This window comes from Serinus canaria, chromosome 4 (assembly GCF_022539315.1).
Source record: "Serinus canaria isolate serCan28SL12 chromosome 4, serCan2020, whole genome shotgun sequence".
Classification (NCBI taxonomy): Eukaryota; Metazoa; Chordata; class Aves; order Passeriformes; family Fringillidae; genus Serinus; species Serinus canaria.
The window spans coordinates 60539080-60564758 of NC_066317.1; the positions used below are offsets into that span (position 1 = coordinate 60539080).

Sequence of the window (25679 nt, forward strand, 5' to 3'; positions counted from 1 at the left end):
TCTTCATATCAAATCAAAACATTCATCTCCATGCAAATGCAGAAAAAAGTCAGAAAGTTCCCCATGGATGACTCCTTCCTTATAAAGAATCTACCATCTGAAAGACAAAACCTACAGGAATCTCTGAGAGAGTGAACATTCTCTAACTATTCAAATAAAAATTAGAATCCCACTTTTTGCAACAAAGAAAAATTTATTACTTTTACCTCATTATTACTAAGACATTAGTATGGCTTTTTCAAAACATTCCAGTGGCCTTCTGAACTGCAAAACCTGCCAAATTCTTTGACTCAGTTGCCATAAAACATTTCTAAATTGCTGGAACCGGATCCAAATTTTGTTTTATAAAAGTATAAAAAGGATATGAGTAAAACTGTGAGTTGATTCATTGTGAATGTAACATATGTTAAAGGGTTTCCGGGTCCTGTTACTCATTAGGAGAAAACAGCAATCCAGATATGCAGATACACTATGGTGGCTCCACAGATTTAGTCTCATCCTATTGTTTTTGGTAGTTTTCCCTTTCATCTAATCATCTGCATCTGGATTTTCCCTAAGCAAACCCACGTATTCCAAAACCAAGTAAATGAAAGCAGTTCCATCAATAAAAGTGTGTATTTTCTCTAGTAATACTAACCACACGCTTTTCTCTTTGTCAGTGGAGCAAATTGGACCACAGAGAAAACAAACCTTTGGAATTCTCAACAATTCAGCTATATTACCATGAAATCTGGAGTATTTTTATCATTTGAGAAGACAATAATGTAACTTACAATTTAATTTATACCTAGGTTGTACAAAGAGCTGGAAAAGATTCTCAAGGGTTTTTTTAATATTATCCAGAATTTTTCCGTTTCCTGTGACTTTTACAGCTTAGTAAATATTTACAGGCTGTTCAGTAGTTAATACCTTCCATATAATCAACCAAGCAACCACCATGATACTCATACTTAAATATTTGATAAAACATATCTTGTGCTTCAGGAACATCTGCAGCACTGCTGAGTGGACTAACCCAGTTCAGGAGTGGGATTTCTATCACATACACATAACTCCTGCCTTTCCAGATGGGCTTTGCAAGAGCTTCTGGGAGCACATCTCCATAGGTTCACTGTCTGCCCGCAGGCACACGTAGGAAATTCTGGGAATGCACAGGTAGAGCCACAACTCTGCAGCTCAGCCCCATCCTCGCTGGGAGCAGCCAGAACAGCAGCCCCCACCCATGACCCCTCTCAGCTCTTCCCCTAGCTGCTCACATGGAGCTCCTTGCCTGCCCTGAGAGCAGCTCCAAGCTCTGTTCAGAGGGTTTTGGGAAGTGAACTAGACAATACCTGGGCAAGTGTAGGAGAGAAGCCTGCAAAAGGATCAGCAGCTAATTCATGTTCATCTGCCCTTCCTGGAGTCTCAGTAGTCCCAGAGCTGCAGCTTAATGGAAGGCAACACATAGCTTAATATTGTCTGGCACAGTTGGGGATTTTTCGGTTTTGGGTTTTCTTGGTTTTTTGGGGGGAGCAGGGGGTTGCTTGGTTTTTAAAGGTTTTTTTCAAACTAAAGGCTGGAATTACAGACAAGTATGAAACAAGTTGAATTCTTACTACAGCCTGTGATGTTGATGCAAAGTACGACTGCGTTTTCTGAATCTCAGGAAGAGCCTTCCAAGACTGGGCAGTGCTGAGGGACTGAAAGCTCTTTTGACCTCACTTGTACAGAACAACATTTCCATGCTTTTACTGTCAGTTTCAAAAAAGCATGGGGCAGTTGTTTGTTGTTGGGGTTTTGTTTTGTTTTGTTTTTCTGGTTAATATTTTTAACTTTCAAACAAAGCGGAAAGTGATCCATTGCTTTGGAGCACTGTGTGGGAGGGAGGAATTGCTCAAAAATATCCTAAGAGTCTCCTCAAAACAAACCCAGCAATCTCTTCTGCCCCACCACTTGTGCATTTGTTTTTGCCAACACAGTGGCTTTTTTAAAATGATTTTTTAGTTTCTTTTTTTCCTATTTGACTAATGTAGAATAAATATTTACTCTCAAACAGAAACATAAAGCCAGTGCATTCTTTGAATTGTTTTGCTGACTCCAGTCCTTCCTCAACACAGTTTGGTTTTAATGCTCACCACCCATATCAAGCTGCTTCTAGGCAGCAGCACAAGAAACTTCAGTATTTCACTTTATATTCAGTATTCCTGTCCTTAAGGAATGGTGGTGTCATATTTCAGCTTTTGCTTTGTATTTCCCATTGTCATGTGTCTCTGTGTGTTTTTTTAAGGCACAATTTAGGCAGAATATATTTCTGTGGGGCTCAGAGTAGCAAAAAATGTGCTTTTAGTGAACAGAAAAGGATGACAACAGGGAAAAATGAATGGAAGAACCAAAAAGGTTCTAGGAAGCGGGGTGTGATTGTCACTCCAAATTCTCATTTCCAGCCTAAAATGTTTATAAAAAGTGGAATCTTAGCAATTATATCTGGGTGTTTTTGTTTTTGTAGCTAAGTGATTCTATTTGACACAGCTTGAAGCCAGTTACGTTTATACAAGTGCGTGGGTTTAAGATGGAGAACCGAAGTTTGCCAAAAGCAATTGAACCGTAAAAGTCACTGGAAGTTTTAATATTACAACAGAAGAGGAGAAACACAGATACTGGTGCTGTGCTATAAGCAGACAGCTGAAAAAGAAAGCTGGGATTTTGCTGGTCATATTTTCTTAGAAACGGCATTTGCACAATACTTCAAAGAAAACCCTTTTTGTACTAAAGCCACTTCTAAAGCAGCAGCCATCAGAGGAAGCAGGATGAGACAACAGAAGCAGGCGGGAGGAAGGACAGACCACAGTGCCAGAAGATGCCTGCTCTGTCAGAGCCTCTCCAACATTCCCTCCTTTAAACACTCAGTTGGAGATTTTCCTCCTGAGGACTTTACTAGGACAGAGCTGTACACCACCCTGCCTCCTGCAAGCCCTGTCCCTGGCGGGGCGGCTCTCAGGAGTGTGGAGCTGACTCAGGACAGGGATGTGCTCTCATCAGCGAGGGAGAGGTGCCAGCAACTAAAAACTGAAAGGAAACAGAAAGCACGTCCCAGCCTGACAGCAGATGGTTTTCAAATTCTGGCCATTTGAGAAGCAAAGGGGAGGGAGAGAAAGGAAAGGTATTGCTGCTGAGAAGAGGTGACAAAGCAGCCAATCCTGCAGCTGCTTCCAAGGGTCAATAGGTGAAGGACATGGCAATTTTGCTATGACTGTAGAATTGAATTTCAACACAACAAAAGAAGAAAAAGAACAGAATAATTCCAAATACAAAGTTCTATGGAAGAGCAGCTTTGGGTGAACATGAAACAGTGATTTGAGAAGAACTATTAACATGATAAGTGAAGCAATGGTATTTTAGCATTTAAAGCTTCCAAGAGGTCAAAACTATTTTTCACTAGTTATTTACTGTATGACCATCATACTGTACTTAAGATGGGGAAACAAGCTGTCAGGTCACTGAAGAGGGCAGCCAGGAAATCCAAGCTACCCTCATGAAAAATGTCCTTTACTATTGTTTAAGTTTACTTTGCTTAGACATCATTAAGCATGAGGAAAGATCAATCTTTTCCATGGGAAAGGGTTAAAAAACCAGGAGAATGCAGCACACAACAGGAATAGTTTGTGCTCATTCAAAGAATATAGCTGAAAGCAACATTGAGGAAGTGATGCTGTTTATTATTCTCATCCTAGGTAGACCAGCTATCTCATTCCTCAGGGAAATCAGTCCAACCTTTTACCTGGCAATCAAACCCAACCTTCAAACTATTAACCTAATAGTTTGCCATCAGTCCTTCAGCCTTGGCCAAAATGTGGCCACCACTTCTCACACCTTGGGAGTGTTTACAGTTCATTGATTATTGAATGCAGTTATTTGATGATTGCTGTAGGTAATGCAACCACCACATTTAAGGTTCTCACTTTCACCTTTAATTACTTCTGTTACTTAAACATGGGTAAGGGAGGCCAGGGATGACATTTTATAATGTTACTGGCCTTCAACCTCTGCATAAGCAAAAAAAAAAAAAAACATTATTTAAAAACTCTTCAGGGTTTCATCACCAAATTTATCATACCAAAGATGAAAAACAAGTGAGGAACATTCACTCTAATTGCATAGAATAATAAATCTTTCTGTCATCTGGGCATGAGACAAGATGACAAAAAAGCTGCAAACATCCCAGCTGGTGGCAGTCTGAAGAAACTGCTTTGCTGCAGGTTGAGAGACCCCTGCCCACAAGCCAAGACACAGCAGAGGGCTTGCCAACTCTCCCTGATGTTCTAGCAGTCAGTTTTATGAAAAGCAGAATGATGAGAAGGGAAGGATTTGCAAGCAGATGATACAAATGATGTGCTTAGGAGTCCAGGAACAACCCTCAGTTGCTCAAGCACTGCTTGAGTAATGGGGGGAAAAACATGAAATAATCCAACACCTCCTGATATTGCTGCACATCACTTTAATCAGAGAAAAAGCTGTGTCTGCCTGAAGTATTAGCAGAGACAATATATATATAGTTCAGCTGACCTTATCCTTTCATGATTAAAAAAAGTTGTGATGAGGAAACACAGCTCTGCTAACATGACAAACCAGGAGGTTGTAAAGAAGTGGCCACAACAAAGCCTAACTGTGGAGCAGCAATAATGGCTTATTGGCCCCTCTCTGTCAGCCCTGAATTGTTACATAAGTTCAGGCAGGAGACAAAAAGAAGGAAGGGACACTATAGAGGCCCTTCACCATCAGCTCATCTCAACAGAATGACACAGATCTCTCAGGGTTTGGACACAGCTTGGCCAAGGAATTCCCTCTCCCTCCTCCCCATGCATGGGAGCTGAACCAGTCTTATTCCATCTGCTGAGCCATTGTGCCTGGAAGAGCCAAGTTAATGCAAAAGATCCCTGTTTCTTGTTAGTATGTGAATGCCAAGCAGTTCAGCAGCTGAATCATAAGTAGCTCAGCCATGCAGGGGTAGAATTAACTTCAGCTGGCCAAGAAACAGAAGTTAAGTCTTCCAGAGCTCTTAACCAAGGGTTTGACAGGCTTAGCAGTAAAGAAGTCTGTGCAGAGCTTGTCCTAAGATCCTCCTTTTCTTTCTTCTTACTTTTCACAGAAAATGTGATACATATAAAATTATACAATACAATTTTCAATATAAACAAAATACAATTTTCACAGAAAATAAGTGACCCTCATTAAACTCTTAGATCTAATAATGTTGAGTTTTCCACTTAAATTTAAGTGGAAAAAAAATCAAGTTCTTAAAGAATCTCTTTGATGCATGTCAAGGAGTAGCAGTTTAATTTAGGGAGTAGCTGTAACATATCATCCAAATAACAAAAAACCTGGAAAATTCAGGACAAAAGATAATTCTAACATTGTTAAGAGTTTAAATTCCAAAGGTATTCACCCTACTTCTCTTTTTAGACTGACATGAGATAAAATCATATATTCTGTGAGAGGACAAGATGTACAATTGAATGTAAATAAAAAGCTTCTGCTGATGCCCTCTCTACTTCCCCAACTCCAAGATGCTTGCAGGGTGCTTTCATCTTAACAATTTCCTGATTAGAGAACTTGCTGTCCCTCAGGACAGGCTGGATGCTCTCCATGAAACAAGTCACCAACACTAAGAAAACAATAACTGGAGAGTGACTTTCTGGGATACTGAGATGACTTTCAGTGCAGTCTGTACAAGTGAAAGAAGGTATTTCAAATCAGATGGTTATTTCTGGGTTTCCTTTTTCATCCCTGCCTTTCCTGAAAGCTGTGGTTTTACAAAAAGTTAAAGTTAACTCAGGCTGCTGCTGAGAGGGACTGATGTCACCCCTGATCCTTCATTTCCATGACCTCCTTTGGGCCAAAATTAGCATTTTTGGGCCACGTGTGAGCCGGGAGGGCATGGAGCCAGCTCACCATGTGCCAGTGAGAGCTTCTGCAGGGCAAGAGCAAGGAAGGGAGAATGAGCTGGGTCATATCTTGGAGTAGCAACCAACATTTAGATTAAAATTCACTGTGAAACAGCAGTGCCTGGTGTAGATGTCACAGAATGGTAACACTGCACATGGTCTAGTCCTACAAATGTGTGTGTATAAAAATGTACACATAACTATATATATCTATATCTATATCTATATATCTATATATCTATATATATCTCTCTCCACACAGCTGCAGATGTACACAGGTGACTGTCCCCATGTTGCTGTGGGTGGAAGCATGACAGCTACCAGAGGACACGTGCTGGGAGAAAACATCTCTGTCTCCTGGGTGTCCCAGGCACTCAGAGAACAGCCCCTGCTCCTGAGGGGGTTCCCTTGTTTTCCTGAAGGACTCAGTAGCTACGTGGGAGCAGAAACAAGGCTGGTTTTATTCTCAGTGTGCTCAGCTTCTTGGAGCACGTGTGATTCAGACAGAGAAATTTGGGGCTGCATAAGAATACCAGAAGGAAAAACACCTGAAGGAAAAAATGGTAATTATTAAAAACATATGCAAAATACTTCTGTGTATTACATGTGAAACAGACTCAGGCACTCTAACCTGCTGGGATTATCAGAGGCAATGTCACCAGCAGCCTAAATGTCATAATTATTTTCAAATGAAACAAAAGCTGCAGGTAGGCTCACCTTTAGCTTTCTCCCCCCTGGAGCAGTGCATTCCTAGCAGGGGTGTTATCCTGCAGCTCTGTGGAAAGCATTATCTTCTCTGGTAACACTGCAGCCCTGTGCTCTTAAAGACTACAAGGCAACCGTGCAAGAAGTGGGAAAGTTCATTCTGAATAATTCTGCAAGAATTAAACAGTCCTGTAGTCTTTCTTGTGTTACATTAGGGACATTGTTTATTTGGCCTTCTGAAATTTGGTTTAAGGTCAATAAATACAACATCAGTAGAGACTATATTTGCTTACATAAATAATGATCCAATGGGCTATCATAACTACCATTTCCTTTTTATAGTTTTGGATTTGTGCTCCTACCTGATAATTAAATAGAATAGAGTGCAACTGGAAAGGCAAAGGTTTTAACAGAGGAATGCACACAGTTCTCCACATCTCACATTCCAATGGGAATTATTTAATTTTTGATGCATTTTAACCCTCAGGACATTGCTCTCCAGGTGAAACTGAATACATTACAATTCCTACTACAGTCTCTTTTCCTAGAAAGTAGATTCAAGCATATTATTCAACCCTTACAGAAGCAGACTACATACATACACTCACACTGTTAAATGATTTTAATAAAGATATTTATTGGAAAAATAGTTGGCAAGTATTTTGATCTGTGCTGATGTGTGACAACCAAGAGGATTGACCAATTTTAAAAATACCTTCTGGCAAGGTTTTGAAATCCACAAGCAGTATGGCAAATGAAAGCATCAAACAAAAACAAAACAAAACCAAACCCCCACCATCACCACAAAAAACCCAAAACAATAAATCCCCAACACTCAAACAAACAGAAAGAACCCATACTCTTTAAGGATGGAGTATGGAAAGGCATTTGGGGATTCCAGTTTATGAGAAAAATGGAAATGCATCTGAAGCACAGGAAGAAATCTCCCTTGAAGGCTTTTACAATTGCCCTGCAATGGGTTAATATTTCTATATATTGTATCTATAATACATGTATAAATGCATGTGCTGTATTTATATATGACCTGTTGACCAGAACACAGTTTAAGTTCCTGTATCTTTTCTACCCACAGCTCACACTCAGCTAAACCAATTCAGCAGTGGAAGCACTACCTAGCTTACTTAGTGCTTCTATTTCTGCAGCAAAATCTAACAGCTCAGGAAAAGCTGAAAATCCTCACCAGGGCCCAGGAAAAGTGGGCAAGCTTCCCTAAATCAAGCAGAGAAGCCTCAGGTCCCCTGATGAGACCCAGGGGTGTGTGTCACACAGGACTCTCACTGCCAGGGATGAGGCAGTCCAGGGAGACATAGGTTTGAGTGTCCTTTCATGGCATGGCTTCTCTCAGACATCCTCCACTGACACAAGAACAACCAGTACATACCTTTTTTATATTTATATATACATACACAGGGAGAGAGATAAATACAAGCATATTCTGCAGAATATCACAATAGCAACAAAAGGACTGATGGGCACCAGCTAGTTATCTTTAAAGAAGCTGGGGTCAGTTCTCCCCAGATCTGTTTGTGATCAGCAAATGAGGTTGCTTGAATTTAACAATTTGGAAGTTTCCACCATTTTGCAACTGAGAGCCTCTCTCAATTGTAGGCTTGTTGAACAATATGTGGTTTTATTCCAGAACTACACTTGCAATACATTTCACTAGATTAGGTCAGATCTCACTACTTTGCAGGGGAAAAGGCTAGCTAGAAATTAGTTTTAAGTCAAGAAATCCTACCCAATATTGTATTTGTTAATACCCTAGTGAAGAGGTATAAGCACCTATGTGCAATATGGTTGCCAGTAGAAAACAATTTCTTCTAAACTGAGGTCAGTAGTGAAAGGGAGGCATCTCCAGAGGGTACTTCCTTGCACTTAAAATCCTTAATCCCCGCCCAGTCCTTTACATTTTGTTGCATTTACAGGCTTTAACTGTCAAAGAAATCAGCAATTCTCTGGACAGAAAGGTAAGGAGAGCTGTGTAAATATATTTACAACTGATCCCTTCCTACCAACACCTGCAGCACCTTGTGGTATTTTGCTAGGGATCTTGGATACAGTTTTGAAGAAAGCATAGAAGTATTTACCAAGGCTCTCATTTAGCTCCACCTTGCCTCTCTGGTTAATATAAAAAGCTAACAAAAACTCCAGCTGCTCAATGTATCACAAGCCCTTGTAAAGAACACATAAATGGACACTTGCCCAAATCAAACAGCAACCACGTGGTGGTCCGCACTGAGTGAATGTGATGTGTTTATGAACAGCGCTTTCTAAAATACACTCTACCTCTCCAACTTCTAATAATATTTAACTTATCTCTTTCTTTCAACAAAAACTATTTAGGTAAAACAGGAATAATCATCCTGTTCCAAACACTAATGAATCTTTCTGGGAGGTCACCTACCATACAAGCATCATGTAGCCACCCAACAATTACTTAGCCTGCAGCAGTGATGAAGACCTACATTCCTTACAAAAATAGCTTAAGCTTATTATTAAGTCTTTGAACTATTTTTAAGACTTAAAAAGCAACAAGAAGTCAGACAAAGGCTGATACCAGCAAACAAATATCAACAAGAAATAGAGAACATGGGTTGTGTGCACTGTCTGCCTTGGGGGTAAATGAAGGAGCTTCACAAGGTGCTCTGCATCTTCAGAGCTCTGCAGCTCCACTGGGACTTTTGGCATGGAAATAGACATAATTAACTCTCTGAACTTTTCCACTGGCTTCAATGCAAGCACACGTGTGTAACGAACTGTGCCTGATTGCATCTCATGGGCAAACCCATTTTTACAGGTGTTCATTTCCCACTGGAGTCATTTGAGTGCTGTCCCAGGTTTACAGTTTCCAGTCATCTCCACTTAAATTTCTTCTACATTCTACGGAAATTATTGCTCTATTACATTACTTCAGAATGATAAATATATAAAATGTATTAAATACGTAAATGATAAGAGTATGTAATAAAAAACCAAAACAACTGAGTTTGATTAAAAAACAAAACCAAAAACCAAAAAAAGCAGCATTTAAGGAGATTGCCTTACAATACAATATTTCATATAGAGACTTCTGCTCTGAAGAAATCTCTATAAGAAACATTTCTCCATTATCTAAATCTGTACTTCCTGGCCAAACCTGAAATATACTTATAAAAGAATCAGGTTTTGGAAATAAATCAAAGCCACTGGTTCTCCCTGGCCTTCCTATCAAAATCCCAAATTCCTGATATTATTTAAATGTAAGATTCATCTTTAAACAGATTAGTAAATTATCAGTTAAACCAAAACACTTCAACTTCCCAGAAATCACCATCTCTAGTGTGCACCTCTTTCAAAGACACAAGGAAAAATATTTCCCAAATTCTATCTGTAGTTTCCCATGTGATGACTTCCAAGCCACTACACAATCAGTTTCTTTTCCTGTCTTGAGAACCTTTAATTTGATGGCACTTTTATTTGTTGTTTTAAAACTTTAAACAGTGGCAATAAAACTAATTATTTTTAGTTTATTGAAGATTAAGAACTTCAGTTACTCAAATGCACATCTTAATTAGTTAGGCATGGAGAGCAGCAGCCCAAATAAAAATCTCACAGCTGAATGAACTCACATTTGGTATGCAAATAATTTTCTATGTGACCAAAATGGCAAACTACTCATAAATCCAAAAACTAAAATTATACAGCAATGCCCAGAAGAACACCACTAAGAATTTTACATCATAAACCTCACTTACTGAGAAACTGTCTCTGTCATCCTTCCTGCATTCCCAGTCTCTTTCCAAAGATGTTTTCCCTGAATACCATAAGCCCTAAAAGCTCTGAAACAGCCATGCAAAGATGTTGGAACAGACCTTTTTGTAAGCACTAACTAAACCCAAAGTAGGAGTACACTACATGCAAATGCAAAGAATGATTATCTTGTTTTAATCCTCCAGAATAAATTCCTTTAATTCAGAAGAATTACTCCTTTTATAGGGTTGAAAGGTGAGGCAGGCCATTTGAGCTTTAGCAGTGCCATTGCCAGTGCTTACAAAGCAGTCATCTGTATCTCAGCTCGCTGCCCTAGGCTCAATGCAGTCACTGGAGAAATTCAGTCTTCCTAAAATAGATGTCTAGAATAGATCAGATTAATCACATCCTGGAGAAGCCAATTTGCAAGCCCTGATTGTACAGAGGGTCTGCTGGGAAGGAGCTCAGCTGTAGACCTGCTCTGCCATGTGTGCCTCAAGTCAGGCAGAATGCATCCCACTCTAAGTGCCTATCAGCTTTCACATGCCTTTCATTTGGAAATCTGATCCCACCTTTACTAAAATGAAAGTGAAAAAGAGCTTTTTCATTACAGTAACATATTGATATATAGGTAGAAAGTTGTGTAGTGATACATTATACTCACATATATTTACTGTGCTAGTATTATTTATTATTTTCATATCATCTTTTAACAGCGCTTAACCAGTTTTGCTGAGAACAGGGGTGAGAGAAATATCTAGATGTGCATTTTCTGAACCAGTTTTGCTGAGAACAGGAGTGAGAGAAATATCTAGACATGCATTTTCTGAAGAACCTATTAAGTGGCACCACAGAGCCACTGGAGATCCCACAGAGCCTCCTCAGTTTCAGACTCAGCATTCACATGAGGCTGCTCTTAAAGCACCAGGGACAGGAAGGATTTGTGAACATACAATGACAGTTTCACATTCCCATTTTCTCAACAGATGGTCTGAGTGAGTGCTTTTCTTAGTGCCTTGAAAGTACCAATGGCTGAGTCCTAATTTAGATATGAATAGATTAAAACAAACTGTTTATCCTCAGCTAAGAAGCGCATTTCCAATGCTAATCTTCACAATCAGTAAATGTAACATAACTTCATAAAAATACATTCTCATTTCGCTTTAACTTTGGCTTCCTCCTGTCACAGACTCATCATGGTCTTTTTCTCCATGCCTCAAAACATGAAAAACATAACAGATGTGGTGGATAAATGAAAGATTTCATCCCAGTGTCCTAAAAAAAGGGAGGATGGAAAGAAAGCACTCTTGGCTCATAGCTGACACCCATCTATCAAGAACAGCAAACCTGACAGGCTGCCACAAACACAGTGAAAATGGTTTTAACAAACAGCAAGCCTATTCCCTCAAGTCCCACAGATAGGCAGGGCTTGCACTGCACTCAGTACCTTTGCTTTTCCTAACCTACCAACGCCAGTTCAGCTGTAGCAATTTAGTTCCAGCCCCAGAGTACACTGAATAATGCAGTTAAATATCCCTTTAGTACACCTCTGGATCCCACTACTGCTCTTCTACACCTGATTTAGATAGGCATCTTATTTTACAAATCTTATTACTATTTGCAGTCATTTATATCTTTAATCAATGTCCAAGTTGCTTGTCTTCTATTTCACATTGCCTTTGGTTGTACATGTCAAGTTGCATTCTGTCGTTGAGGGACAGTGATTGAAAGTAATTCGAAATGAAATCCCCTACAGAACTTCTACCCATGGTCTTCTGATAAGAAAGGAGACCCAAACAAGTTCCCATCAGCAACATTCTGTATTGAGGGACTGAAAATCTCCATGATGGAGCACTCTGGTCTCATTTCTTACAATGGGGACACTTGGTCACCATTTGTCTTTTAGAGCAATTTGTCAGGATGCCGACCCTATCCGAAACTCATCACAAATGAAAATTAACAACAGACACAGGTACTCAAAGAGTAAAGCAAGGCTAAAAAAAAAGGATGGCAAAAGTCATATATAGAGGATAGGGTACCATTCAGATGTGGACCCAAAATACCTCCAGTGTGGGGCAGACTGCTGCTTAAGAACAAACATAAGCATAAACAATAACTAATATGGTTGTTTTGGGGTGGGATATTTTCAAGTGAAGAGTGCAGACAAACCAGTTTAATGTTTTTCAAGTCCAGCAGATAAATTGTCATCTTTGGACTTGCAGCTAGATTAAGGTCATTCTATGTTGCTAAGTGCCCTGCAAGAGTAGATGCTGACAGATATCATTTAGAAAAGCAGCTATCAGTCACAATCAATACATCATTCTAAATCTTCCCTTCAGAAGTGACTATTTTTAATCTGGAAAATGACACCAATCTGACCTAACAAGTAAAAATCCTATAATAACTATATGGCAGAAGAGGAGTGGCACATTTTTTATACAGGATACAGTTCTTGCATTGAGAGATTCTGAAAATGAATGCACATATGAAGAGGGTAGGAGAAAACCCTCTGGAGGATAAAGAAGCTAGGGCAACAGGAAACTACCCAAATGAATCCACTTGCTAGTCTTAATACACATTTTACAGTTGTTTTGCTAGGTTGGTAATGCTATTTCTTAGCCCTCACACTGAGCAGAAGGGATGCAGCCCTCTGATCCTTAAATTAGAAATCATGCAACTTTATGCTGACAAAATGTTTAATCATATGTTTAATCATCCAGGACACAAATTCTACCACCACCATAATTTTAATTCTGTGACATAATTCCATGGTGTGATCAGATAAAAAAAGGAAAGCAATGGGATTTTCAAAAGCCCAGATTCTAGTAATCTTTTTCACTAGTAACAAGCTGGCAGACAAGCAGAATGTAAAACAAGATAATGGCAGCAGACAGTGAAAATTCTCAATTCTCTCCACTCAAAGGCTTCTCTGCTGGTGATCAGTGTTTCCCAGCAGTCCTACTATTAGGGTCCCAGGTCCCTGATCTTTCTGGTATTAGTCAATTGTAGCAGTGTGAGATCTCAATGACAAAAATTCACTTGCTTACAGGCAGACAAAGAGTTACTGTAGACAAGAATGTTAATTCTGAAGCACAGGAAGGAAGAGGCAGCAGCTGGTTATAACACCAAATTAAAAACGGAATAAAATTATTTAATTCTGTATTGCGTTTACTACAGTATAAATAATAATTCCAGAAGAAAATGCACTTTACACGTGAAATCAGCAACCAATAAACATTTATTTTTCCAGGTGGCCTTTATTAATTCTGTACTTAACAGTTTGAAATGGCATTTTCCCCTTCTGCTTTGGACAACTTTTCTCCTTACAAAAATCTCACCAGGAAGAAATTCTCGCTTTATAAAGAAAAAGTGGCAAAAGGAGTTAAATATTTTCCTAGGTAGGCTTACTTCAGATGGTCCAACAACTAGAATTTTGAAGAATTATGCCTCTAATAACAATTTCTTCAATCCAAGCAAAAACCTTCTTGCCAAGCCCTTTGTCTGCTTTTATGTAGTTATGCCCTGGCAACTCTCACCACAAGGTGCACTTGCTCAATATTACTTTTATATTACCAAACTATACAAAAATGCTCTTTATTACTAATTATAACAAAACAGCCCAGTGAAGTGTTTGGTACACACAGAGCCATGCTTCATCCCACCCCTCCTAGAGCTGGTAAGAGCCCTCTGGAATTATACACATACTTTGTGTTCTGCATGCAGCTGAACTGAACAGGGGAAGGATTATCTTGGCATGAGCTGCAGTGATCCAGGATGGTCAGCTCTTCCAGCTGACCCTGGTGAAGGCAATCAAAGAGAAGGGCAGGTACACGTGGACGGACTCAGCATGTCCCAAGTCAGTGAGAAAACCTGCACAGCTTTTCTCTGCAGGCTCACTGGGAGGAGGGCACAGGCTGTAATTGCAATGGCAAACAGCAGAGCACTGAGTGGCACCACTCATGCAAACAGTGTCAAACAGCAGGTGAGATGTTTGCTGCAGGCTGCCTGGCACAAGGGGCAGGTGAGGTAACCCCTGCAAAGCACAGTTCAAAGGTGCTGTGGCAAAAGGGCTTAGGGATGTAACACCTGGCATTGTGTCAGAAAGGTTTCCAGGTAAAAGCTTGTTTATCCCAGAATTTAGGAGTGTTCCTAAACTCATTAGCATTGCAAGAGTTAAACAGAAAGCTTAAAAAGCAGGGGTGGCAACACAAACAAATGGAAAAGATGCTAAAGGATTCTTACATGCTTCTCTCCCTTCCTTGCACTTCATTAGAGAAGATTGTGGGTTTGTACTGAAACCTCAGGAGTGCTGAGGCACTAGCAGGGCTGATGAGAGAGGTGACCAGTGTACCAAAACCTTTACAACTTTATTATGCTTAAAAAGCAGGGGTGGCAACACAAATAAATGGAAAAGATGCTAAAGGATTCCTACATGCTTCCCTCCCTTCCCTTTGCACCTTGAACATCTGCCATTTCCAGTTCCTACTGCTTGTCCAATTTCATGAAGTCATTAGATTTTAATGAGTTATTAACATATAAAGAGCTGCTCTAAGGTACCAAGTGCTTTATAAGTCACTGATGACAACTTGCTAGAAGGGCCCTGCTTCTTTTGCTCTCTGCACATGGCTCAAACTACAGCTTGGGAAAGGGCACATTCCTGCTGTGCTGTCTCCTTTGGTCCTGGCTGAGGATGGGCCATCCAGGTGATGCCTCCTGGCCAAGAGCTGCTCCACAATCACACCATGGAGAGCAGCATCGTTTCATGTGTCTTTATTTTCACAGTATTTACATGTAGGTCTTGCTCTGGGTTGTTCAGATCCTATCTCACAGAGGGAAACACTTAGACCTTAGTAGGAAACAGCCCTTCCCTACAGCAGTGTGCAGGGAAAGGCCTGGACTCGCTCACAAATGCTTCCAAGTTACCTCCCTGAAGCAGAACTTCACTGGTGTCAGTGCAAAGACTGAGACTACTTAAAGCACACTCAAACCAAGCTAAGGTTAGATCCCTATTTGGCAGGGTCCTGTTTCATCATTTAGTTGTTTTTCTTTAAAGCTGGTAGAAACCCCAGAACAGCAGGGTTTTTTGTAAGAGCTGGTATGTCAGGAAACCTTGCCCAAATGACCCCAGATCTTGAAGATGGATTTCACCCTTTGCTCCCATAAAGTACAATAAACTTCAGGGCAATCTGAGTTTGCACTTATATCCTAGAGCCTGTGGGTGTGCTGATCATAAACCAGACTGGAATTCCAAGTGCAAGAACAGCAGAGCCAGTTCCATAATGCCTTAAAAGACATTATTGTGGTAGAAAAAAAAAATTTTGAAGGATTTAAAAAGGGTTGAGGAAGTCTAGAAATCCCCAAACATCACACCTCTTCGAGGCAACTTCTGCCTTCCTCTGAAACTAATCAGTATTTTAGTCCCTTCTTTGGAACAGTCACTTGGGCTTTCCACACACATACCTACTAGCCCTTGGGGTGTAGAGAGAGCTACTGTTTACAGACAAGCCTTCACTACAATTTATTTTTTATACTCAAGCCACTTTTAAAAGTTACATAGTTGGACTATAAGCAAGAAGACATAAAAATGAGAGATCTGAAAAGAATGAGGTCAAAGGGGGGGCAGCTTTCAGCAAGATTTTCCACATATGCAAAATCTAGACTCAGTGTTTTGCAAACAACAATAAAGAGGAAGATCCAAAGGGATGTGAAGGAAATTGCTGTGTTGAGAGGCTGTGAGGCTCAGTCATTGCAGACAGACAGGAACAGTAGTCAACTGGAGACTAATGGAAAGTTGAGTCAGACTAAAATTAATTGTTGCATTTTTTGGGGCTTGTTGAATAGAGTTTGCTCTGGAATAATGCTCAGGATGTTGCTGTCACAAGGGGAAAGGTGTCTTGATGGCCACAAGCTGCAGGGGTAGAGGCTAGTGCATGCTGAGTGGCACTCAATCCCACTGCCCCTGTCACTGACAAAAAGTTAAACAAGTCTGGTCCCAAAACCAGCCCCTGAGGAACAGCACTCGTCATTCATTTACTTAAAGTCTAGTGCTTGCATAAACACTTTTCTAGGCTCCAGGGAAAGAAGACCAAGAAGCTGAAAAAAGCAAACCAAGGGACAGCAGAAAGTCCCAGAGAAGACGAAAAGTTCACAAGCCACAGGAACAGACAAATTTTCCCAGAGAGGGAACAACTCTTCCTTTCCCCAGAGGACACTTGTTTTGTTTATCTGAGGTTTTTGGTGTGTGCTTTCAGCTGTCTACATGTTTGGAGGCTTGTTTTCATTAATGTCTAAAGTGAGAGACTTTTAGATTTTTTGATTTGGGTTTGTTTTTTTAAGGTCCCCAACTGTGTTTTTTTTCCTTTTAAATGAAACTGTACTTGTTAAATATCCCCTTTTTCAGCAGAAATAGCTAACCTTGGAAATGGGATTGTTTTTGTAACCAGGTGGGGTCCCACCCATCTGCACTCAGCATTATTCATACTGGCCCTCATCCAGAATTTTCCCCAAGACTCTTCAGGGTGGATTTCATTCCTGTTCAGCTCAAAACAAAACGCTGTGGCCTGACCTAGCCCCTTGTCTCTTCTCAGCTCTCCTGGTTCTTCCTGAAGGACCCACCATGCACCCATCACTCCCCCTCTAAGGAGACTCTCAGCTGTTCATGGTGCTAATGACAAACACATGGTGCAGACAGAGGGCTCAGGCAAGGAGAAGAGTTCTGGATATTCTCAGAAGCTCTTCACTCTGAATATTTTTCCTCCTTCCAAGAACCAGATCTTTTCATTTTCCAACAGGTATTCTTTTGATAATGCCGTGTGTTAAAGCTTAGAATCACTGAGCTTCCTAACATTTTCAGACATTTACTTTCTGCAGCCTGATCTCTTACAGCCACTGACAAATCCAGTATTTCCCTCTCTTCCCCACCATGGACTGCATTACACAAATAAATCCCACTCTCCAAGGGGCAATTCCTTTCTGTTTGATCTATGCTAAGATGCAGCAGCAGAACAGCATCAGAGTGGCCCCTCTGCAGCTCAGCTCCCAACCCCCACTGCCCTGGTGACCCCCAGCAGCCCTGCTCCTTAACTCATCCCTCTGCCTTCTGCATTTCCTCCTATTTTAACTCCTGACATTTTATTACTTCCTCATTACTGCCCACCTTGTTTTCAGAGCTGAAACCATGACTTTTGGTTTGGCCTGACCTGCAGCAGGCAGCCAGCTGGTTTGCTGCATCCTCCCACAGCATGAGCCCCCAAACAATGACACAGGACTCAGCATCTCAGACCAATCCCCGCTGGCAGCTTTTCCCTCTCCTCATCCTGCTGCTGAAATAGGACTGCTCATGGCTTTGGACTCTTAAAACCTCTCTACCAAGGGTTTGTGCATGGTGCCTGGCTGCTGGAAGCAGAAGATGGAGAACAGGCAGTACAATTTGGGCAGGCTCCTTGCCCCTCAGGTTCGCTGGTCTGCAGGAGGGGACCGAGCACTGCAGCCACTGCCCTGCCCAGAGCAGCAGCTGGGGCTATAAAACCTGTCAAAATGACACAGCAAACACTGAGGAAAAACACAAAATTAATTATTTCCATACCCAGCTAGCCACTTCACGTGATTTCTTTTTTCCTGACACAACAGATAACCTTTTGCTAAGTGCATTTCACATTTTATGCGCATTTTCCTTGCACCTGCTCATTTCATACAGCATTTCAAACCTCCTTGCCCAGATCTGCTACCAAGATGGCCTCAGCCAAGAACTGGCTGGCTAAAAACCACAGAAATTACAGATCACACCCTGCTGTTGGCCATCAACATCTGCAGTATGAAGCTCAAGGCCTTAATCTTTTACTCAAAAGTGTAACAGTACATTTATTTATCTATTAGTCATTGTTCTCAAAAAACCTGTGTGACAAAGGCAGCTCGAACATGTCACCTACACATCCTTACTTATCTACATACATGTACATCTTCATTTGTATATATCACATGCACACACAAACATTTCACCATGAAGGCAGCTAGAATTACACATACAGTGGCAATTCTGCCTGTCCCCATTGCTTCCTGCTCTCCCACCTAGCTGTCAGCAAGGACTGTGCCTGCAAGCAAGTCAGGCACGAGGTGACAGCCTGTCAAACTGTCACTGTACTGAGCACAGGAAAGGAAAGCAAGGAAGTTTTATCTATTGCAGAGAGCAAGAAAAGAAGAGCAAAGGAATTTGAAAATGGCAGTGAACTTGGTGTAACAATGAAAAAATGTAAGAACACAAAATGTTTTAAATTTTAGTAAAACTCCATAATCAGACAAAGGTAAATACGGAAAAGCAACCAACCAACCAGAAAACAAACCAGCCACTTACAGGGTGTTAATAATGTTTTGTGTGCTGAAAAGGGAGATGCTGCAGCTGATCTGCTGAGCTAGGCTGCTACATTATAAACTTGCCTCTGGAAGAGACCTAGAGTAGCCTGCAAAGGCACACATGATCCCACAAAAAAAAAATAAAATATATATATATATATATATATATATAAAACACCTAATCTGAGAAAGCTATGTTACTTCATATAAGAATCAGAGAGGTCTGAAAATACTTATTTATTTTGTAACATTTACCTGTGTAGAAAACACCTGAATTAATCTAACTGCATAAATACCTTTGTAAAAATAATGCTGAGGGCTAGAATGGGACTGAAGAGCATCTCCTGAGAAATGCTGAAGCTGCAATTCACATACTTGTCAATGAGTTGCCAGTGCCATTGAAATGTAGCGAAAATCTCTTCCACTGCTTTACAATCATCATCTTTTATTAATCAGCCCACGGCAAAACCAGATATCTGCCTACAAAGCTGGCACATATGGGAAAAACTCACTCCTGGTTGTTTTATTTTAAACAAACCCTACAGTAGCTCCCATTGTTTGTTTGTTTTTCCCCCTAGACTAGACAGCATGTGGCTTATGAGCCACACTGATAGATGTGATAAAGCTCCTGCCAGATCTGATTGATGATGGTACTAGGAAGTGCTGTGAAGGTCACGGTGTAATTCTCCCTTTGCAGCTGCTCCTGGCAAAAAATGGTACAGGAAAATAAAATCTGGATCTGCTAATTGCTAATAACAGGGAAGTTCTGTCCTCGCCTCGCCTTCTCCTCTCTTCCAGTTTCTAACAGGAATGCCATAAGCACGTGTAACTGATGAGAGACCAGATAAGTTTCAAAGACACACTTAAACATCCTTTAATGGACCAAAAAAAAAAAAAAATCTATCCACAGCAACTGGCCAAATATTGAGCCTTTACACTTTGAAGACAGTGCAGAGTAGTTTAGCATGAAAGCTACGCATGAAAGAGCTTTTACTATTTGCTCTTCTGCAGAACTGAGATAACATACCACTACATATTCCCTGTGAGGGAGTGCTATCTCTGATGATGGGAATATATGAGCTAAGCTCCTTTCCCAAAGTCTGTTCATTCTATATGAACAAGGCAAGCATGCTCACTAGAAGGGGCTACTAGCAGAGCAGAGCATCAGTCAGTCAAGTGGGACACCAAAATCATCTTTTCCATAGATGTTGAGATGTCATGAGGACACCGATATGAGACTTTGGGGAATTCACAAGCATGATATAATGACAGTCCCCTAATGAATAATATATATTCAGCATAAGTCATAGCAATTACCTCACATACAGTGTTGTATTTCTTGGGAGTAAGATGTTGTTATCTTTGAGACATCAGCTAAATTACAGATTAAATTTGAAACCACTTGTGTACTCTTTTCTGGCACTCACTATTAATGCATGGAAATATTTTTATACAGCATTTTGTACTCACAAAGATTTTGGAACAGTAAGGCCATTACCAACATCTGTCTTAGAGAAAGACAGTCTTTATCACTCAGCTCAAAACTAGATAATGGCAGAGAGATCTTGGCAGCAGGATTCCTCCAGATAGTTAAAAAACCCCACTACTATGTCACCATAAGAGGAATAATACATTGATTTTTTTTTTTCTTTTTCCAGTTGAGGAAAGAGATTTAGAAAAGATGGGTCTATCAGTTTGCTCCTTTTACTGCCAATCATACACAATCAATTTTTAAAATACCAATACGAGTAAAAACCAGTATCTATACAAGATCCAACTGATAAAAAAATACTCAGGAGTTTCTTTCCTAGGTTTCTTGATGAACACTGGCAAAATATAAAAGAGATATTGATTTATCCTTTTCACAGACTCCTGTAATCTCCAAGGCATACTCTAAGAGAGGTAACCACCAGCAGCTCATTTGGACATTGCTGCGTTAAGGGTGCTCAGCACCTTTGGCAGTCAAACCTTACTATGCACACTGACTCATGGCTGGATGGCAAAGGGGAAACTGACGGCAGTGCTGCCATTCAGGTTTTAACTACTTGCCATTTCTCTGGAAAATAGAGATTATGTCCCAAAAGACTGTTACCTGCTATGAGATATCCCCCACTGCACAAACCCAAGTTATGTTCCTGCAACACTATTGATTACCATTACTCACAGCAGCATGTCTTTTATGACCTGGAGAGTCAAGAGTTAACTTCTGATCACAGAGTCTCATAGAAGTTTGGGTTTGGAGGGACCTGAAAGATCACCTAGTAGAGTAAGAGCAATTGAATCTACACAAAGTGTTTTAGAGCACTGATGCACTACAAAAGACAGCGACCTTCATGTGTGCATGGACAGGTTGGTGCAGTGAGACAGCTGTGCTGGTGTAACCCCTGCACCCTGGGCTCAGGGTCACTGCCATTGCAGCTACATGCCTTCCTACCTGCTCATTCTGTGCTGACGGACTGCTCTCAGGAGGGCTTCATGCAGACACTCCCCAAAAAGACATCTGGTATGGTCTTGGAAACTTAATTTGCTCTAAGGTCAGCTTGGGGTGCTTCATAGTAGGAAAACTAACACCTAAAACTAATTCCTCCTAGACAACCCTTACAGATGGAGGAGTACTTTCAAGATCTGGCTTTTTCAGTCCTTTACTAAAAGCTCAGAGTTCACAGTACCTGTAGTTCTCAGGCTGACTTCCACATTTCTATTAATTTTGTTGGGCTTGACTATTAGGAGTTCAACTGTGAGCCTGAGAACACTTTACATTAGAAGCACATTGATCTGGAATAATACATACTGAGTGTGTAACCCAGTCACCTGCCCAGCTCAGACAGACAGTTTCTATACCAGATGAAACACTATTTGTCAATGAGGTGATGAGTCAGGGAAGACAGAACCATACCAGTAGCTAGGTGTCATTCACACCTAAAACCAGTTGAACTGCATAGCTGGAAGGCATGCATAATTTTTTTGAAAAATTGCCACAGTACGCTTTACTGTGACTAACCCATCACAGTACACAGTAGACTGTAGCTGTACAGGGGTTTGGAGGTGCAAGTCCTTGCATCCCACCCTCCCACTTCAGCAGGAGATCTGCAAATGAATATAAAGTACATCCCTTCCTCTTCCTCCTCCTCTTCCTCAGGAAACAAAGAGCACAGCTTTGAACAAAGCAGTTAACCAGGCAGGCTCCTGGATACCACACTCCCCCTGACTGAGCTATCAGACACAAAACTTTAGAAAATGCATGGAAATTAAATCAGTCAACTCTAGATAGCATCAACCAACCCTGAACCCCTGGCTCTTTGTCCTGAGGCAATGTCACAAGGGAGACTGCAGCAAGCAGCAGGGCAATACAATTCCTGGCCTTACAGCAAGTTGTCTTTGCACCACTGAAAGGAATAGCACAATTTGTCATACATGTACCAAATACAGCCTGTCCCACTGAGACTTCAGTATTTGCTTTTGGGTTTTATGTCTCAGACAGTATCTCTTCAACTCTGAGAACTTCAGGAGAGAAAAACGAAAATCATCCTTCACTAAGACTGTAAAATTTTAAAATTGTGTGATCTAGGTTGATCTATTGAAGTCTTTCTTGCATTTTACCCTGTCCTTGTTGGCACTGCTTCAATACTTCAGTTTCAACCCCACAGAAATCCCTTCATGTGAAAATCTATCCAAGCCACAGGAACACAACACAACACTTTGACTTTTGATGACAAATTTCCTAGGAAACACATATCACCCCAGAGGCAGTGAGTATCTGCTCATTGTTCTGTTTGCCGGCTTGTCACTGCAATCACTGGCTGACACACAAAGAAAACTGTAGGTCCTTCTTTTTCAAATCCATTTCAAATTCTTCTTAAACCCATGTGGGGCCCTATAGCCCCAGAAAGACAGGATGCTCTTCCTCTTGCTCTAATGTAGCATTTGCTCTTATTTTACAACAATTCTAAAAGGAAAAATGGTTTGCTCAAAACAAGAAAGTAATTGTGCAGTTCTTCCCATGGAAACCACCAGGAGGCATACGGGATGAGGGAAAGGCACCAAGTGCCCATACCCGAGAGCACTGATGGATAGATCCATCTGGCTGCCAAGCTGCTCCCTTGTGCCCCTGCACCGACCATTCTCAGAAAGGAACACAAAAAAAGGTTCACAATACTATTGTTTTCATGAACGGAAAAGAGTGGCCCTGTAACACTTGGAGCAAACAGTAGCAGAACACCTGCAAGGGTGAGACACTAGTTATGGAATAATCATTAATTGTTATGGATACCTCTGAGAACTGAACCAAGCTGTGCCATGACATTTTTTTTCCCTATGGAACAAAACAAAGAGCTGCACAAAGAACAGCAGAATCAGTCGCCTTAAGAAGCCCTAGACTGAAGTACATGATTTAATTGGAGCTCTCTGGTTTTGAGATTTATCATTTCATAGTTGGACCTCAGCCGCAAACTTCAGTAATACAATAAACAGAACAGGCACAGGCACACCAAGTGTTTGCATCAAAATGATCATAAAGGATCCAAAGAGGAAATGAGCTAAATACTTCTCTGTCTTCTCATGTGCCTTGTCTTGCCTTTCAGAGCGTGCATTTACTCAGCTGCACTATCCTTTAGGGCAGGTGAATGCCTGCGTTGCCGAGGGATGCCTGCCTGAATCCACTCACCTCCTGCCACTCCAGAGCTTTTAGCTTATGGAGCGACTCCGCTTTTGGCAGTTTATCTGGCTCTTTTGCCGCCCATTATTTTCCTACCGCCTAAATCTTTGGCAAGTTTCCTCTAAGCCCTCCACACAAGGCACATACCGCGCGTCGGACCGACAAACTCGAGTTTCCAAAAAACCTCTCAGTGGAAGAAATCGAAGCACGTCGCTGTGACCGGTCCCCCCAGCCTCCAATGGCAGGCTGCTGCTCAGCTCGAACCTCCGTGCAACAGGAAATCAAGGAGGGGGTCGGCCCGGGAAGCCGAGGGGATGGATCTGGAAAGATGGTTCTGTTCGCCTTTGGCCTGACTGACTCCAGGACTGTAACATGATGCAATCTCTCGGCTGTGATGAAACAGATCAAACGGCCAAGCCTGCGGGGAGACCACCTCTGCCCGCCCCAAGGCAGAAAATAAGGAAGCTCGCAGCGGTACAAAGCAGCAGCGCGGCTGCGGGGCCGGCGCCTTTCCCGGGAAGGGATGCGAGTTTCGGGATGGCGGACAGAGGCTGCGCTCCGGAGGACCTCGGCCGGGTTCCTGCCCTTCCACAGCCCGGGCAGGGGCCGCCACCGCCCGATAACCGGGTTTCCTCCCCGCTCTTTCCATGTGCTGCTCCCGGCCAAGACAACGAGCGAGACTTTGGGGTTTTTTCTTATTTTTTCAGCTTTTTTTTTTCCCCAGTAAACCCACAGCTTTCCTAGCACGGGGCTGCCGGGAGCAGCAGCGGAGCTGCGGCTGAAAAAGCCCATTTCTGAATCCAGCCCTTCCCCTCCTTCTTCTTCCCTCCCGTGCTCCCTCTCCGCCCGCGGAGCTCGGCAGGGATGCTGCCCGGGGCGGGCGGGGAGCGAGCGGGGCCGGAGCCCTCCTACCTTTGCGGCCGTCCTGCGGCGGCTGCCGGCACAAAGCGGCCGAGCGCGGCTCCTCCCGCGGCTCCTCCCGCAGCCCCGCTCTGCCGCGGAGCGCAGCCAGCGCCGCGCCGGCAGGGGACAGCGGGGAGGGGACAGCGGGGCGGGAGCAGCCGCCCGCTCCCACCGCCCCCGGGCCGGGCCCGCCCCGCAGGGAGGGGACAGCGCCGAGGCGGAGCCAGCGGAACAAAGGCGGGGGGGGCGCGCAGCAGCCCCCGAGTGAGGGGCAGGATAGGGCAGGTGTGAGCAGTAGCCCCCGGGTGCGGGCAGGATGGGGCAGGTGTGAGCAGCAGCCCCCGGGTGCGGGGCAGGATGGGGCAGGAGTGCTTAGTAGCCCCCGGGCAGGGGCAGGATGGGGCAGGTGATCCAAGTGCTCCTTGCGAGGCAGATGCTGGCCGATCAAACCTGGGCTTCTTGCCCCCAAGTAAAGCCTCCCAGGAGCCGTAGGCTTGTTCCCCGAGTAAATGCGGGAATACTGAGATGTCACAGCGGGAGCCTCAGTGCAGCCCATGCCCTCCCCGTTCCTGCCCAGGAGATGCTGTGACCTGAGCGCTGAGCAGTGGAGGAATAACATGGATTTGGGGCATAACCAGCATGTCTGCATTTATCTAAAATTTAAGTTCTTTTGTTGAAATGGTGTAAAATCGTGCACAAGCCCAACACCTGGGTTCGTCATCTTAGTTTAGCTCAATATAAGCCATATTTAAATCAAAGTGAGACTAAGGTTTATATTGATTGAACCTGCAGTCTTCTGTTTGTAACAAAATCGCTGAACCAGGGCAAGCTCACATAGGGGCAACCTGGGTAAACATTCCAATCTTGAGAAATCCATTTATTTTCCTCCCTGTCCATACAGAAACTGAAAATCTGAGGTCACAGAAGAATGTCACTAAAGGAAAAACGTTAGTTAAGGCAAGTCTGTCTTTAGTCCAGCTGGGTGTCAGAACTCCTCCTATTCTTTAACTTCAGCTAGATGCACGTGCTCCTGTGAGAAATATTTGGGGAGCATTGGACATGCAAGTGCATAATTCTGTACAAGCTTGTAGCTTACTTTGTGCCATAGAGTATGCAACTTGTTAAACACCTTAAATTTTGATTAATAAAATTTGGGTTGTTCTGGCCAGGTTTAATGTGCTCTTCTGTCCTGTTTCATCATCCTCAGTCATTCCAAGAAGGTCATACCAAAGGTAACAGGTTTGACCAGGGAAAATTCTCTTTAGTCAGCATGAACACTGTGTGGCCACTTAGGATATGCATGAGATCTCTGTAGCCCAAAACAGGAGAGCTGAATTCACAGCCCAACCTTTACAACAAGTATTACTTAGCCTGAAATCTCACTTTCAGCTGTTCTG

General features: G+C 42.2%; 1 protein-coding gene across 2 annotated transcripts in view; it reads right to left on the reverse strand.

Moving 5' to 3' along the window:
• The window catches only part of AFAP1 (actin filament associated protein 1), a 107114-nt gene extending 82743 nt beyond the window's left edge, over positions 1-24371 (reverse strand). The window contains exon 1 of one of the 2 annotated variants that reach the window (XM_050973342.1): positions 24292-24371. The gene's annotated coding sequence lies outside the window, so the exon portion shown is untranslated. The remainder of the gene's footprint in view (positions 1-24291) is intronic. The other variant, XM_050973341.1, reaches the window with a different exon arrangement.
• Positions 24372-25679: the final 1308 nt, after the last annotated feature.